This window comes from Stylophora pistillata, chromosome 5 (genome assembly GCF_964205215.1).
Source record: "Stylophora pistillata chromosome 5, jaStyPist1.2, whole genome shotgun sequence".
Taxonomy (NCBI): Eukaryota; Metazoa; Cnidaria; class Anthozoa; order Scleractinia; family Pocilloporidae; genus Stylophora; species Stylophora pistillata.
This window is the reverse complement of record NC_142523.1, coordinates 27,869,620-27,887,767: the sequence shown is the minus strand read 5'-3', so window position 1 is coordinate 27,887,767 and position 18,148 is coordinate 27,869,620. Positions and strand designations below refer to the sequence as shown.

Below are 18,148 nucleotides of genomic sequence, written 5' to 3'. Positions count from 1 at the left end.
TCCCGAACATAAGTTGTTTCATTTTCTGCCATCAAGGCAAAAATCTAGTTATAATTTGAGGCGTCAAGAGATATATAATTTGCCACGTTCTCACACGGAACGTTTTCGACCCTTCTTCTTTTATGCTATGTCCCAGGGTGCGCAAAATAGCTCCTAAAGCTTCAAAGAAAGGTAATTTTAATTTTAGATAATCACATATTCTAGAATTATCATATTGGGCTTTTACATTTATATGATTGTATTTAGCTCTATATGTTAACCAATGTTATCTGCAAAACACGCAATTCAGTTTTACGACTGCAAATGTATTATTTGATAAACGATCTATCTATCTAATTTATAATGTTTGTGACCCTGGAGCGTCGAGGTTGCCTTTTTACCTAAAACACTTTCAGTTCAGTCTTTCGTTTACTTTCGTTGATCCACCAGACTTTCAACATTTTAGTTTGTTGCTGATACATTTCCTCATATATTTCCTTAGAGCCATCGAAAGATCCCGAATTGGAGAAATTTTTATGTCGGACTTATTTGATGGCCTGCTCCCAGTTGCTTGTTTGGTCAATTGGTAGAGCGCTGCACAAGTATCGCAGAGGTCAGTGGTTTCGAATCCCGTACAGGCCTGAATTTTTTCAGGTCTGATTTTCACAATTGCTTTAAAGGTGCTCTTTACTGCTATGATCGTGCACAAATACGTTTCTATAACCGCAGTTCAGATATATGAACTTCATACATTTGTTGTGTTTGATTTATCATCTTGCGGGTTTATGTCGGACTAATTTGATGACTTGCTCCCAGTTGGCTTATTAGCTCAATTGGTAGAGTGCTGCACTAATATCGCAGAGGTCGATGGTTCGAATCCCGTACAGGCCTGAATTTTTTCAGGTCTGTTTTTCACTATTGCTTAGATTCTTTACTGCGAGGATCGTGCACAAATACGTTTCTATAACCGCAGTTCCATTTTTCTTGACCGCTTGATCGCAAATTTCTTGGGAGGTGTCCATTGAAACGGTCTAACGACTTTACTAGAGTTTAATTCATTTGTCACCAGATGACTGGAAGGGTCATGGGTCTCTCACTTGATTGGCTTAGGTTAAAGAGTTATGATGTAATAAGTAAATTTTGGATCAACAGAAATGATAATATACTGATTGCAGATCAGCCATCGTGTTCGAAAACATTTAACCTACCTGAGAATTTATACATCTATAGATAATCGTTGATCAATTTTTCCAAATAATCTTTAATTGGACAGTTTTAAAAAATTAAAGGGTTTAAGCGTGACTGAGCAATGCCCAATTACAACAGATTGGCTACATGATCGGCGAGTAACAGGACTACGTGTCATACAATTTTCAACACATTCCTCTGACACGCAAATTGGACGAGGCTGTAAGCCGTGTCCAAGTCAGGCTTTCCTCAACTCTTTTTTTTTAACTGATTATCCCCGGATTGGTCTGCATATAGTCCTATTACACACAAAACTAGCCAATTGTCCAAATATCGCAAGATATTTGTAAAATCGTGCGTTATTAGTATTTCTTTTCCACTCATATCAGTTAGATTGTAATATCTAATGATGAGTAGCCAAGGTATAAAAGTCATTGCATATTTTGGTTCAACGTTTAATTTGAAAACTTCAATAATTTTTCCATTTGAAGGTTTGTAAACATCTATACCAGGGACATAACCACAACATGACATACATACCAAAACAACAAATTGGTTGTGCCTTTGCCAATGTAATTGCAACACGCAGAACTGACTGCACGAGATTGGCAGCAACGGAAGATTTCAAACATATCTACGTAAAGATTAACAGAACCTTTCTCTATTTTGCTCTTTATTTCTGTCATTTGGTCTCTATTTCATAAGAGTACAGTCATTTTTACATAGTTCAAGGTATCAACAGATGTCTGCAAACGAGACTCCGAGCGCGACGCTCAACGATCTTGTCTGAAAATGCCCTAAAATATTTGAAGAGTTATTGTGAAGACGAAACGCCGCATAATACCAGCCACGAACTGTTATTGTTGTTGTTTTTTATGTATTTAGTCCTTTTAAAAAAGGTAACCAAGGGGAAGAGAGATTGGTTAACTTGAACTCCCAGAAGTGATTACTTTGAAAATTCTCCCAACAATATGCATACATTATCCAGGAAACAGGTAATGAGAATACTCAAACTCATCAGGTAGAAATTCGAAGTTGTTATATCAATATAACATCGAATTATTGTATTTACTTTACAAAGAAATATGTAGCACTTAGAGGGGAGAGGTAACAGTCAGACCTTAGGAGTTAAAGGGTTTACCCTCCCCCCACCCCACTCCTGTATGCAGCACTTAGAGGGGAGAGGTAACAATGAGACCTTGGGAGTTAAAGCGTTTACCTTCTCTCCACCCCGCCCCTGTTTGTAGCACTTGGAGCGGAGAGTTAACAATCAGACCTTGGGAGTTAAAGGTTTTACCTTCCCCCCACCCCACCCCTGTAAGAAGCAATTAGTGGGGAACAATCAGACCTTGGGAGTTAAAGTGTTTACCTTCTCCCCACCCCACCCCTGTTTGCCCATCTTCTTTCCTTAGGGTAAGTCAGCTAACAGCTTGTATTTGAACATTCACGCGATTTTCTTCTTGAAAAATGATAAAAATAATGAGGAAAACAAACGAAGGGAGCATTTTGCTTTTAACAAAGACATAAAAAGAAAAAGAAGAAAAATACAATTATAATAATAAAACAACTAACACCGCCTAGGATGGTATAGCTCGAATATATTGAGTGTAATGACTTAATATTCGGGAAAATATTCGACTGCCGGACACGGAGTATTTTCAATTTCCTGTCCAGAAGCTCGCGGCGAGCTTCAAAGCTATGAATACCGGCATACCGGTCGCCGAGCTCACAAAAACTCACACTACGGTGGAAATAGTGAAGTTTTCAGCTATATAAAGAAGGCTTTGTTATTATTAACAGAAAATTAAAAAAGAAATTGACTGCCGGACACAGAGTATTTTGAAAACACTGTTCGGCTGCCGGACATAGACACAGCGTATAAGGTAAGTGCCTTGAAGTGCAGCTACTTGTATTGATCGATTTTTTTATTCCTTTAAAAACAAAGAAGTGTTTCATGAAAAGTGAAAACTTTAATCTTTTTTTTTTGTAGAAATTCACTACAGGCGACTGCTATTAGCTGAATCGCTGGGGTAAGCATTCGACTGAAAGTTTCATAGTTGATGGAGATATTCACTGGAGAGTTGTTGAACGATACATTGGTGAACAATCCAACTAGAACTCTTACTGCTAGATCATCAATGCAGTTATTCAATGATGTTGTGTTATTGCCAACTACTGATGGAAGTGCAAGGCTGTTGCCATAAATTTCTCGCAAAGCCTTTAGTGCGTGGACCGTCGCTGGCGTAGCTGTGACAGTCGTAGTAGTACGAGTGAAAACCCAACCAACTTGTTTGACATCCTTTCTTGTTTTTCTAAAAGATTATGGCTGCAGATGGATATTGAACCCGGGTAGGTGTGACTTGTTAGCTCGGAGATTGTTTTTTCTGGGCCGTGTTCACAGGATTTTCTCGCTTTCGGGTTGTCTCGAGCGAAAGAGGTTTTACATGCCTCTCCAAGAATTTGAAGTTCAGTTCAAAACTAGGAAGAACCTCAAGCTCACTTTGAAAACGCTTTTTTTGTTTTTGCTCTTAATAGAAATTGACGATGGTTTTGAAAACATTTTAAATTGACTTAGAAACCAAACTTTGTAACAATTTATTTGACGATAGTTTTTGTTCTTAGTGACGTAGATGCGAAACAATTTCACTTAGCCTCGTTTTTAACTTGCAATTCCACGCTAAATACCTCGCTTCGTTAGCCAATCAGAATGCGAGATTTTATTCAATGATGCGATTCTACAAAAATTGTGTCATCTCACTCGAACCACTGTATCTCGTGAACTGTTCGGACGTTGGAAAAAATATTTGGCAGGTTCTTAACTTTTCTTTTTCTAACTATTTTCACTGCATTCCCGCAGTAGGGTAGGACTAGAACGGAACATATGCGAACCATGCGAGTAGTCCACCCAATAAATCCCACTCATCCCACCCCAGGGGAAGACATCCATCACACTGTAATCTCGTGCGTGGGAAATTAACGTCTCTTACCCCTAACCCTGTAGGAGACGGGACCTCCATTTATTCGTCCCTATCCAAGAAGACTAGAATATCTAACCATTTCTTCAACTTCAGAAAGGTAGCATATTCTCCTCAATTATTTTAAGACCTTGAGTGTTGGTCCGGCCAGGGCTTGAACTCCCTCGACCTCCCGCACAGCAGTCCAGCGCTCTATCCATTGAGCTAACCGGGAGGCGGTTAGCTAAGACAAGTGATGGGCTCCTGGTTATGACTAATACCAGTATGTGCACAAAATAGTTAACGAGCTTAAGATCCGACAACGGCAGACATCTGGGACGGCAGACTTGGTCGAGGGGGCTTGGGGAGAGATCGCCGTTGCAATGGCACGAAAAATAGTAACGCGCGTTACGGTGGCTCGACTCGCTCTCCTCTTCGAAGTTGGTATTCGTAAGTGACCTTTTTAAACACGGGAAAAGTCTGAATCTAAGCATAGACATGTATGCAAAGCAGCATAATACAGGTATAATCTTATCATGATGATAAATGTTAAACCAATTTCCTGAAGCAAACTTTTCACGCTTAATCAATGATGTTTTTTATGGCTGAAAAACATTACCGAAACTGTTGACTATGAAAATTTTCTCAGATGAACCATAGTTAGTGGTCGGTTAGACTCCAGAAAAGACTCCTGGAATAATATCATGGCCATCAATTTATGTCCGAACTAGTGTGCGAATTTTCCATCGAAATAAAGAGAAATGGTGAAATTGTAAAACTTACTGGGTTGCTTTTGACATCGAGCTAGTTTTAGTGGCGAACTATTTATGAGAAAGGCAAACGAATTATTTAAAATTTCCATGAACAAATCGTTTATTTTTGCTCAGCCATTTCACAGACATCCTCTCATAGTAATAAACTGTTAAAATTGCCAACAATTTTCGCCCAAAGTTAGTTAAAATGGCGTTATTTTGCTAAAGTTTACTCACGTTTTAGCCACGACGGAAAAATGGCTTTCTTCACGTCACAGACAAGGCCGCTACGGCGGGAAACCTCACAACGACGGCAGCCGGAATTAATTCTGGCGTAACTTCACTTCCGCTTGCCGTCCCAGTTGTCTGCCGTCGTCGGATCTTAAGCTCGCTAGTATCAAATTCTGGAGGGTACCATGTAGACTCAAATTTTGATATTGCTTGGATCTCACGTGAACACGTTCCCAAGATGAAAATCCCTTATAAGCCGCGTGACATCGAGGCGGTTAAAATCGCTGGCTAAAATAAGCGCACAGTTCGGGTAAATAGATTCAGCCCGGGCCAGAGCGTTAAACAAATGCTCACGGATGTTGATATCTGCTCCAGGGGGATGATTTAATACAGCTACTATAAGACAAGAGAATCCTCCGCTTTGAGGCGTCATTTTCCTTGCGCTTTTCTTTTACAGAACAACCTCCAAAAACTTGGTACACCCCCTAAAAATTTTCAAAAACTAATTTTCTTCCCAAAACCTCTGGAAATAGGAAAATGCCTTCGGCGAAAACAGAGTTGCTCGCCTTTAAAAGTCAGCCTTTATTAATTTCCGGTTCGCTTAATTTTAGACCTAGGACACTTGAGCCCGCGTTGTTAACCGCATACCCCCTGACGTGAGCAATTTTATTTATTCAGCTCTGCCGCATTCAACCAAAGTCTTCCTCTTCTCTTTATGTTTTTTGGTTTTATTTTATTTCAGAATGCGTGGAGATCTCATGAAATATAGAAAAATTACCATTTCTCGTCTTCTTTGGAGCGACCGAGGGAAACTTTATGGAGAAATACAGCGTCACGCCATCGTGATAACGTACACGTTTATGACAAATGACTGGTGATGGGATAGTTTCGAGTAGAACAGCCAGTGTATCTACAGAGGATGTCAAATTGCTCAAATTCCCGTGAAAGAAGTTGCAGCACTCGGAATCGGGATGGTATGCACACGATTTGAAGACGATATGATTGTAGTTACCTCAAGCAGCCCTCCACAAAGGCTGGTCAATTTTTGTAAAAGATGACAACCAGAGGTGAGATATCTCTTCGGGATATTGCTCATAACATGATATTCTTTCCAAGCCTTGCACGCTTCGTTTGTCTGAGACCAAAACTGTACCGAGATAAATAATCTATTGGTGTGTTCACATTCACTCTCTGGGTAAATTGAATGTATCAAAGTCAAGATAAATGATGTCGCTATATATGGTAGAAGTTCCAATCTGTAATGTTGTATTTAGCTTGAGATACAGAAATCAACACTTTACTCTTTTTTTAAATGTTTTTGCATGGGAATGAGGCCCCAGGCCTCACACAAGCAGCCGTTGTTACCGTGGCAACAAGACTGCTGCAATCTTTAAAAAGAGCATTTTTGTGCATTCCCCCTGAGTGCCTAACTGCGCGCAAGGTTTGAAGAGGGGTTGAAAATTTTCATTTCCTAAGATGTTTGGTTCTTACAGAGACTTGTTTTTATAAGCATTTTTAATTGGAAAATTGATATCTGTAAAGTGAAATAATCCATAAAAATTAATGTTCTGGTATCCAGCACTTGAAGAATCTAACTTCAGTGCTTACACTGATTTTCTCTTGGCATTTCCTATATCTGAGTAACCTGTAATACACTTTGTATTTCCTATGCAAAATCCAACTTTGGAATTTTTTTTGATTTTATTAATCTGTCAAGATGATTGTAAATCCCAAGAGAAAGTAAAAACAATAATTATCTTTGAATAATTGCAAGTAATGATGGACTATTCTAAATAAGTGATAAAAGAATCCTTGAAATTGTTTATCAGAAAACAGGCTATTTAAAAAAAATTGAATGATTACTCTTTAATACATGATAATTTTTCTTCTAGATTTATGATGTTGCAGAATCTCTTAGAGGAGATTTGAAGACCAAAAACCAACACATTCTGATAGTTTACAAAAAGATTTTTAAGCAAATGGCATCAAGCCAATCGATAGCCATTCCACCTAGTGAAAACAATTCACCATTGAAGTTAGCTCTCCAATCATCTTCCATTCTCAGTACTTCTCCAGTTTTAAGAGTGGATACAGCACCCCAAGTGGGAGGTAACCTTAAATCTAAAACATCTATGGGACATGTAGAAAGCCAGCCAGTCACGACGCAGCATCTCTCAGTACAGACAACCAGTCTTCAGTGAAGTGCCTCAGACCCTGATCTCCGACATCTGAGGCATGAACGCAGCAGCAAATTGTATTCAGGGTCAGCTAGTAATATTGGAGCTGTTTCTACATCTCCTCAGAGCAGGCGACTCCTTCCGCCACCTCCACCTGGTCATCAATCAATGATCGTGCAGTCTAGTTCAAGCGCAAGACTGAAATTGTGAAGTGTTGCTAAGCAAAGAAGAAAGAAACCGTTGGCTTCACAGTAGATGAGAACTAACAATGACTATTATGAATTAAATTGTAGCTCTAGCAGTAGTGAACTTGAAATTTCTTACCAGGATTCATCAACTAGTTTTAACAGACAAAAGTCAGTGGATTCTGCTTGTGGTCCATATGGGAGGAGTCGTTACGGAAGTGACAGTAATGGCTCTGTAGACAGTGGGGAAGAGTTGGACTATAATTCTGATGATGGAGGTAATGATTCTGCTAACAAGAAATTCGAATTGATGGAAATGGACTTATACATCCTTTCAGAAAAATCACCAATGTATATGCATCTTAAAAGCACCTGGAACAATTGCATTTTGGTAAGTTCGTTTTTTTTTTCCTTTTTAGTAAGCTGTGTGGGAGTGCATCATGTGTGTTAACCCATTAACGTCCAGTGCGCCCGTATGCACCCATGGGGACCCACACCCTTTCTACGCCCTGTGACGTCATCAATTTTAACTCTGGAGCACGAATTCGAGCATGTACTTGAACGGGTTGAAAATATCTTGCAGACGATACCAGAATGAGCGCAATTGAGTGGAGGAGATTGGAGAAATAGCCAAAAAACCGTGTCACTTTGACTGGAAAATCTGCACGAAGATCGTCTTTCACTACCCACCTACCTTTCCGAGCATGTGCTTTGAAAATAATGAGTAGTTTCTGAAAAATCTCTACACCAAAATGAAGCCTACTCAATTTCGAGCAAGTGAGGAGAAACTTTAGGCAAGGAGAGGGGAAAAAAAGGGCAGGAGAAAGAGAGAAAAGTAGAAGTCGTAAGTGGGGCGTGACTTTTCAACCCAAAAACTATGTCCAAATTTTGCTCTCTGCGCGTGCCCGAGATTTTCAGGCCGCCATTTTGCATTTGGATTGAAAGGCCGTCGAGTGCACGAGCTGTCAAGTGGTTTTTGGTAAGTTCGAGCCTTTAAAACCCCAACAGTGACCCAAAATCTGCTGGACTAGCTTCAAAACACAGTTTTCCACAAAAGCTGCGGCCATTAATGGGTTAACAAAGCTCTACATGCTCTATTTACTGAACTTTAACTCTTTAGATGAAAGAATGGGAAAATCAATGGTGACTGGCAATTTTGTTTTCGCAGTCGTGCCAGATTTTGCGAACATTTCGGTAAATTCAAAGATATCTGTGATTCAAGGGTACTGATTTGCTAAGCAACTGAAGGACTGGTAGTGAGCCAAAATTACTGTTGAATTCTTTAACAGTGAAAATTGAAGTTTCCAAATATACATGTAGCAAGTGATTGTTGATCATCACAGAATTGTGGGATGTGTTGGCAGAGCATCCAGTTTCTACAACCTCTATAATTATTTTTCTGAAAACTTTGTGACAGTTAGGAAACAGTGAAACTGGGAATCATAGGGGCTTTTCCCTACATGTACATGTACATATGGAAAACAGGCTTCAGCACAGAAAATGCCGTTATGAGCAACCAGTTCAGATCATGGCACTTTGGGCTTCTTCACATGAAAGAGCTACACGCTGTACATTGTGTAGTCATAATAAACTAACCCTCATGTCTCAAGGGCTTACAATAAGTTTGAAACTTAGAGCTATAAAGATATAAGGGGCCACCAGGTTATTGTGGAGCCATGTTGTTCTGTCAGATTATGTGCAAGACTGTGAACTAATCAGATTATATTTCCCATGTGTACACTGCTGGCATTAGAAAAATTACAGTGCATTAGCCTTTCTGGACATTTTGAAAATGAACTTGATATACACATGTAAAGCTGCTTTTGTAACAGTTTCTTTTCCATTCTTCTTAAAAACCGGGAAACAAATTTCTGCTGAACATATTTCAGGGATCAACATTAACTTTTCAACTTATTAGCCAAGTGACAACTTAGATGTTACAACTGTTTCAGTTTCTTTACTAGCCAAACTGGCAAGTGGAAATCAAACACCACTAGCCAAAACTGAATTTCTACTAGTCTGTGGCTAGTTAGCTACCGTTGATGTTGAGCCCTGAATTTTCTTCAAGAGTCTCAGCAATTGAAGGATTTTCAACCAGGGATTTTGATAGAATAGGGTAATTAAAAACTAGCCATGTAAAAGTGTTACACTAGTCAGGTGTTTTGGTTGGCTTAACCAGCACTGTTTTTACTAGCTTCAACTGATGAGCAGACAAGACATGTGAATCTTGTTGTCAAAGCTTAGGTCCACAGAAAGAGATCTCTTGCACATGATACCTGTGTTGTACACCTGTAATGTAAATAATTATTTTTTAGGGTTAATTGATTATAAATTTTGATTGCCTCTTTCATCAGAAATCTACACTCCATCACGGTCGAAGGAGTTCCACACCAACTTCACCCACTGGATCAAACAAAGTTGACAAGTAAGTATTACATACATTTATTTAATAACTCGCTGAAATTCAAAAGTTGGGGACAACTTTTGAATTTCAGCAACTTTTGAAATGCAACTTTTGAAATGCAACTTGGTCAAACGACTAGTTGATTATTGATTTTCCTTTTGTGCAACTGATGCTGATTTATCTATTTACATGTATTTGTTGTTTGAGTTCTGTCTCTTTTTTTTCGTGTACAATTCTGTCTTCTTTTTCATTTAATTAAAAACACATTGACACCTGAATCGCCCGAACCCCGCGATCGCCTCGCGCGAAAACGCTTTCCCCCTACCTCCCATACTAAGTGGAGTTTTGTCCCCAAACTTCCTCTATAGTTTGGAGATCAATAAGCCAATCAGAATCCGTTGTTTGCGCATATATTTTTTCGACTTTAGTGGGTACTAGAGGGGCATTACTCTATGCGTCTTCACTAAATGATCAAATTTGAAAATATGGCGTCCACGCGGCCGACCCTCAAAATTTTCAGGTCGGATTTTTGGTTCATTTGCGATCGAGTTAGACCTTGTGGAATTCAGAATGTAAAGTAACAATGTTATAGAATACTCTGCTTGGAAAAGAATGGATATCCAGGTCTTAAAAGTGACAGAATAAGCTCTCAAGTCAACGACACTACGATTCTCTAAGGCGATGCGAATTATGGACGTAAAGTGAAAACCGAACTTTCGGACTTCAAGCAGGGCCTGGCGACAATTTGACGATTCGATGGCCCGGTAAATATTATGTTCGAGTAACAATGTGTTCAAAAAGTATAGTTTAATAGAAGATTTTTCCTCAAATCGAAGTTTTTTCAGAATTTTCAACATAACGCTGCGCAATTTCTGGCCATGAAGGCAAGTAAACAACGATCTAAGCATGATGAATTTTACCGCGTGCACGTGGGCTTTGTACACGTAAGAAATTCGTAGGTTTTTCGCTTATAACAGCAAATCAAAAACTGTTTTGAATAAATCTGACGTCCCTAAATATTTCTTGGCCATTTTAGTCTTGCTTCCTATTGATAGATTCCATCATGGAACTTCACATCTCTTCACTCACGGACGAATTTGCATACTCCCTTTTGAAATATGATCCACACGCCCATTTTCACACATTCGAAAATATTTAGCGATTTTTATCTTTCATCTTGATTTTTGAGTTAAAACGTAACATGCATCTATCGCTTTTTTCGCCGGAAATAAGTTCATTAATTAGTCCTCTTTCACTGGAGCTTGTTTTTTGGAAAAGGTGATTTTTAAAAATTTACTGCGCATTGTGTTTGCCTTCTTGGTTTTTCCAAAATTTTGACTTTTCGTCCGCACGTGTTACACGTAAGTGTTAATGGGTTAAGTACATGTAAAAAATCTCCTCAGGAAACACTTTGCTGATATTTAAAACAGGTGCATTTTCGTTACTAATACAATTTGCAGCTGTATTGCCTAACCTCTGGTCATTGTCCAGTTTTAAGAGAACCCGGCTTTTGTGGAGCAAACAGCCCACCGCAAAAAAATCATTATAAATTGAGGGCTCATGGCTACTGAATAATATTAGTTAGGTTTGAGTCCTTTATGTTATTCACATATTCTTTTTCAGTTCACAGCTATTGCACTTGTTTAATCAGCTGAAGACAGAAATCCTTCAATCACATATCATGGAGAAGACATTATTCTCATCCAGGAGCTTTTTACGGCCACACAGAAGAGTTTTAACTTAAAAAAATACTTTTGGAAGGTACGGTACACTACCACTCAGATGTAAGTTAACAACACAGGCACATTTCATATGCTCAGATGCACAGTAGTCAGACATGCACGTGCGATTTTTTTTTCTGCTTGCACGGACGAAAATGAATGCACGACTTTGTTGTTCTGAGCTATAAGTTTCCTATGTGTTACATTGTTGTGTAAAACAAAGAACTTTTCGGCTTGAAAAAGGAATAAATCGACAATGGAAAATTTACACGTCAGTCAAAAAAGCTATCATGCTACACGTACACGTGTCGCATCGCTGTGCAAATTTATCGAATAACGAGCAGTAGCAGTAGATCTTCTTGATCTGAGCTGTTGATAAATCGGATGGAAAGGAAAATGTTACTCATAAAAGGCATTGAAGCACTTGTACCATTTAGGGAATACTCACTAATATGCTTCCCAATTTGTTCATTTCAATCGCACTTCCTTGAATGTTTATGCACCAGACTGTAAACAATAAAGTTGACATTGAAGGTAGTCTGAGTGACAGGCCAGTGTTTTTAAATTACAACTCGGCACAGCCTGACCGGATGTCACGCAACAGTAATGTAATCATTTTTCAGCAAAAGTGGTCTGAATTACAGGCCAATGTTTTAAATTATGACTTTGCTTTCAGTTGACAGTATAAGGGGGCACTGTGCAGCCCGACCATTAGAGATGAGTATTTTGTAACATGTGGTGCAAACTAACCCATTATATGGCTGGAATAACATCCAGTATGGTGACGGTGGAACATAATCCTCTTCTCTGATTGGTTTTGCACCATAGTGCCCCCCTTACACTACATGTTTTATGGTTTCCTATCTGGATCCTTTGCTTCAAATATTGATTGCAGTTCAACTTAAGTCAGCAGATCTCTTTGTGTTCATGGTGGGTCAACTACAGCAGTACATGCCTCAATCCCGCAGCCAATCATCGCAAAAGAAAGGAAGCAATAGAGAGGATAAGCTTGAGTAAGTGTTATTTTCATATCACCCATGTTGCTCTGTGCAACATTTTGAAAATTAGAATAATTACGCTGATGATGAAAGAGATTTTTGCACTCTGATTAGTTAGGGATTGTGATCTATCTTGCTATAATCACCTCGCACGTGACAATTATACTAACAGGGGTGTTACGTTTCAAAATGGCTGGCTCTCGTTTGTCAATGTTACTAAGAAGGTGATGAACTTGACAAAGGAACCTTGCGAAGAGCACAAAATATGCTACTTATAGTTTGACTTAAAACTTTTGAATTCTGGACAATGCCACTTCGCTTCTGTTTGAACTGATGTGTGCTGTGCATCAGGTTAGGTTTGAAAACCATTAACTCCTAAGGGTGACTAACATCTCATTGCTCCTGAAACTACCTCCCCTAAATTGAACATTTAGGTGATGAGAATGAAAGAAATGATCGCTATCAAAAGGACTTCCTGATTGTCAAACAAGATTCTCCTTGCCGGTATCACAGGAGATGTATAGAGAAATGGAGAATATAAATATGGATGTTAAGGGCAGCGTCGTTTATTAGGATTTCTGTTTCTTTACACGTTTCCTAAGCTCACAACAAGGAGAATTTGTTAAACAGTCAAGAGTTTCTTTAGTTGGTGATCATTTCTTACATTCTCGGGACTGTAATATATGACTCAGGGATGACATCGTAAGGAGAAATCAGATGCTAGTCACTCATTGTTAACTCTGATGCAGGGTTGACCTTGTAACTCATCCTTACATTCTTACTACAGTGAACAATGGCTAGAGTGACTGGACTGAATTTACGATAACTTTATGAGATTAAGTTTCTTGTTATTTCAGGCCAACTGCTTTTCAGTAGAAGACAATGTTCTAAACATTTCTTGGCTCATAAAGATTGTCGAAGCCCAAGAACAAACAGTGAGTATTTCACTTAAGGACATTAAGTATCTCGCTAGGTCTTTCAAAAGTTGCTTGTACATTTGAGGGGTTCATATGACGGTGTTATAGGTAATTCTGTTTAAATTCGATTTATATGAGCTCAAAATTTCAAATTCACAGACCAACCTTCCTTAACCTTTTCACTCCCTGATCTCATTAGTAATTCTCATTACTGTCAGCCAAACAATTCTTATGATGTTTGATCTGAGAATTTGCTATTGGATCAACTAGTATTTTTGTGTGGCTTACACGAATTGTAAACTGCACTATGTCATAATCCAAGATTTCTGTTTGGTAGTCTATTTGGTAGACTACAACTCCTTTTCAGTTACTTGTTTTGTCTTGGTTAATTCATCGCAATACTGATATACATGAAAAATTACACTCTTGACTGGTTGAAAACAGTTAGGTGCCTTTTTCATGTATCACTAGTGCAAAACTCAAGTACAAATGTAAACTAGGCTAAGCATCAATAGATCACACTAGAAACCAATCAGATTTATACGAAGTAGGTTGGGCTGATTGATACACTCAGTAGCTGACCAAAATAAACTTGACTTGGAAAAGACAATTAACCTACAAACTTCAGAACTCAATTTTACTTTGTTACGTAAACAAATTCATGACTGAATTTTTCAGGCCACTATGGGAGAGGATGCGGACGTTTTTTTTAGTTCCTAAAATCCTCATGTTACCGGTGCAACCTTTGTTGTGAAAATGAGACCTCCATAAAAAAGTTTGGTCATTAACTCTGAACTTGAAAGTGAACGTTTCAGTACTACTGTATGCTAGACATCTTGTTTTATTGATGATCAGGAACAATATTAAAAACTATCCAGCCTTAATCAAATATTAGCTCTTCTAGAAGAAACTCATTATGACACCAGACACTAAAAAGGAGCTCAATTTCGTAAGCCACACATGTACGCATTGCGGACCTATTTTTTCTTCATTCTCATCACTTGTCTGCTTGATGTTGTAATGATATGGTAAGGAGAAATTCTGCCTTGGTCGCTCATGGCAGTCAAAGGGTTGAGGCAAAATAGAAACAAACATTCAGAGAAGATTGCTTATTCCAAGCATTATAGAAACACTGAGATTTTAAAGTTTAAGTAATTGCAATTCGTTTCAAGATGGCGAAAGGCATCTTTCCTAAACTCCCATCCGCTCTATTCGGACCGTGCAAAAAACCAGTTTTCCTTCTTTACGGCGGTGATTGACATGTAGCGCTTATTAATTCAAACTTTAATCATGTGGTCAATCTGTGTCTGACGACAACAAAAGTGTATCGCAATCAAATGTTAATATTTTTCGTTCATTTTTCAGAAATGTTTCGTGCTGAGGATCATGGAACGTTTAACGTTATTAGTATTATCTTCTGGCGGATATCTGTCTCCTGCCGAAGCTGTTCTTCTTTACCGACAACTTTACGTGCTCAAGAATTTTCTGGAATATGGTGCAGTGGTTAAGAATCAAATCTGAGTTGGATACGCAGAAGAATTTAGGTATAATAGTGCAGTAGACTATGAGCAGTCCGCCATTTTCGGTGAAGTACGTGGCACTAGGGGAAAAAAAATGAATGGAGACCCGAGTGGATGTTTTTTTTTTTAGACAATCGCGCCACGGACTTCGCCGAAAAAGCTGGGACTGTTCGTAGTCAATAGTGCAGTTGATTTTGCTTTTAAACACGAGGGCGCGCTATAAATGGAGCCTTAGGTTCCACTGGACCATTTGTCAATCAACCGTCGTGTGATGTAGAACTCTTAGAGTCAAGTCAGCTTGAGCTACAGGTACTCCAAAGCAGTGAATAGCGGGCGCATTCCTCAAAATTGTTTTATGTCTTCATCACAATACAAGAATCTTTGAGATTTGTATTTCCTTTCTCCAATGGAAACTGTCTTTATTTGTGGCGGTAAATTTGAGATCGAAGTAGGTGGTTTGCACATTACTTCATGCCACCATGCTGGTGGAAGTAAACAATAGATATCTCATTAGCTCTTTTTGTTCGTCTACTAGCATTTCAATTCGACCCGCACACGTCAATGGTGAGTGACAAATGAGCCTAGGTCTTCCCAGGGAAGACTTCCTTATATAGCGCGCCTTCGTGTTTAATTTCTGATCTAGCAAGTTTTGTTTGGCCATTACTGTTGACTAGGCTTTTTTGTAGTATTGAGAATGAATGGCGTGCGATTCTTTTATGCCATTTTTCCCGCAATTGTTCTTGCAGTTGTAATATTTGATAGCTTATCGTAAGCGTTTCAAGATATCCTGGAAGGTTCATTAATTTTAAAGGTTTGCAGACGAGGGGAGTGGAATTATTGAAGGGTTTATCAGAGGGGACCCATCGGAGTGGGAGTAATCAAAACTTACTTAATTGTCATTGGTTGAAAAAAACAGCCTTAAAAAGAGTAGATGAAAATTAAAACTAGAAATAAAAAAATAAAGAAATAAAAAAAAACAGAACAAAACAAAAAATTAGTTCAAGTAGATTTGTTCTGTAACGCCAACAAGCATAAATGAGGAACTACTGTCGTACAGTAAATGATGAGGGGCAGAAGAAATGACAGGGCAAATTAAACAGGTGAACCTTTAAATTTCTGTTGAATCATTGCCATCAATATTTTTTGTTGTCTCATAAATGTTGCAGATATTACATCAGAAAGCCAGTGGTAAAGAAGAAACTCTCCACCAAGTTTCCCCTGACAAGTCCCATAATAGAACTACTTTTGAAAGTCACGGATTTTGTGTTAAAAGAGCCATCACTTTGATGACGATAGAAACATTTCTCGTTCCCTTTATCAAATCTAGTGTCCAGGTATCATATTGAATTGTCTTTCCCACTAACAGCAGTTCAAGAGGTCATTTTATTTAAAATAAGTCATTCTTAAAACAATTTTTGAATTAAAGACTGTTGAACTCTTGGATTTTTTTGCCGAACGTTTTTCAAAATCCTGCTCGACCATGCTCCTTTATCCCAAACTTCCCCGTCAGTCATAACGGGCCGCAAAACTTAAAAAACCATTGAGGATTCTGTGGGTAGCATTTTAGTCGTTTTGAATTCTCTCCTCTGCATGAATAGTCCGTAGAGTTGAGCTTGAAACAAATGAGATTTCTTCGAGATACCCCAACTAGGCAAAAAAGGAACAAAAGTCAGCAATTTTGAACAGACTTACAGTTGCTATGGTTGTTTTCCTTAATAAGTTCTTTTCCACAACGAAGAGCTAAGTTTACATTGCTATAAACCCCCCCCCCCCCCCTTCAAAGCAACCTTGCGGGGTTCGAATTCATCTGTTCTATTAATAGTTAGTTGGATATTTTTTACACTCCCTCCCGCCCGGGAAGCTTTCCTTGACCTCTCATAAGTTATTCGTTTCCTGGTGAAAGATGCCGAAGCAGATGCGCCGTCTCGTTTGTCTGTCTCTGTGTTGTAGAGTGTGGAAGAGGGTAATCATGATTTCGTCTGGTCAACTAATTGACGAGAAAGTAGACTGAAAGTGTTATTGCATTACAAAACAGTCTGAGCGGAGTTCCTTTGAACATCAAACAGGATCAAGATGATTTTCTTTATCAATTTATTTGTCTTAGGTGAGTTAATTTGCATTTACAATCAATTTTCAGTGTATTGCTGTTTTGTGCCGTAAAAGCGTCCAATTTTCAGAATTCAAACACTGGTTTACACCGCTTGAAAACAAATGAAAGATAGTTTGCAATCGAATCCATGCCGAAATTTGTTTCATTCGTATCAGTCAACCGTCGGTTTCCATACAGTCTCTGTTCGTTAATTTCATTAAAATGGCCACATCCGTGTCTTTTGTTTTTCAAATGTTTAGCTTTCGTTAGGCAGTTTATGAAATGTCGCACTGGAGCTTTGAGGTCGTATCTCTGACCTCGGCATACAGTAACTTTACTGATCTCGCTGCTTACTAAATAACCTAATAACTCTCGGTTTTTTAGTTGTAATGCCTGGTTTTCGTAAGTCAAGAAAATCGTAGACGATCGGTAATTTTACTGTTTCCCGACCTTCCTAGACCTCCGACAAATGAAACCTTGAAATCGAAGAGATCCCAGATTGGTTTACGGGAAAGTCGAGATGGTTTCTATTGTGTTGGCCCTACACACTTTCTGCCATGATCCATTCGGCGATCATGAACGGTGCAGCAGCTGAGTACGCATCAACATCGACAAAATCCATCTACATTCCTCTGTGGCGAAAAAGTGATTTCTCTCCAAAACAGTTTTCTCGGACATTAAAACAAACCTTCGCCGTATATTATCTTCCAGGAATTTTATGCGATGTTAGCTACGTGGCGATCCCAAAAACCTTTGTGGCTTAAACAAGGATCTCACGGGTGAGGCGACTTGCAGCATTATTTAGGGTCCGACCCTTAGCAGATAGCAGCCTTCCACAACGAACAAGATCAAGATGATTTTCTTAGACGTTTTATTTGCCTTTGGTTAGTTAACTCACCTTTGAAATCAACTTTCAGAGTATCGTTGCCTTACTATGTTTAAGGTGCAGAGCATTTGCACGTGTAAAAAAACCATAGTTTGCAGTCGAATTTGTCAATGTAATATTTGTTTCAGTCATCCGTTTTAGCATTAC

The 18,148-nt window shown here is 38.8% G+C and overlaps 1 non-coding gene across 1 annotated transcript; it reads left to right on the top strand.

Moving 5' to 3' along the window:
- The first annotated feature begins 2,371 nt into the window (after positions 1-2,371).
- LOC111347234 (uncharacterized protein C12orf56) lies at positions 2,372-16,469 on the top strand. The gene is made up of 11 exons (XR_016001982.1): positions 2,372-3,050; positions 3,158-3,516; positions 5,847-6,171; positions 6,997-7,857; positions 9,821-9,891; positions 11,494-11,631; positions 12,498-12,604; positions 12,889-12,940; positions 13,447-13,524; positions 14,872-15,050; positions 16,193-16,469. It is a non-coding gene; the product is annotated as an uncharacterized protein C12orf56 (transcript).
- Positions 16,470-18,148: the final 1,679 nt, after the last annotated feature.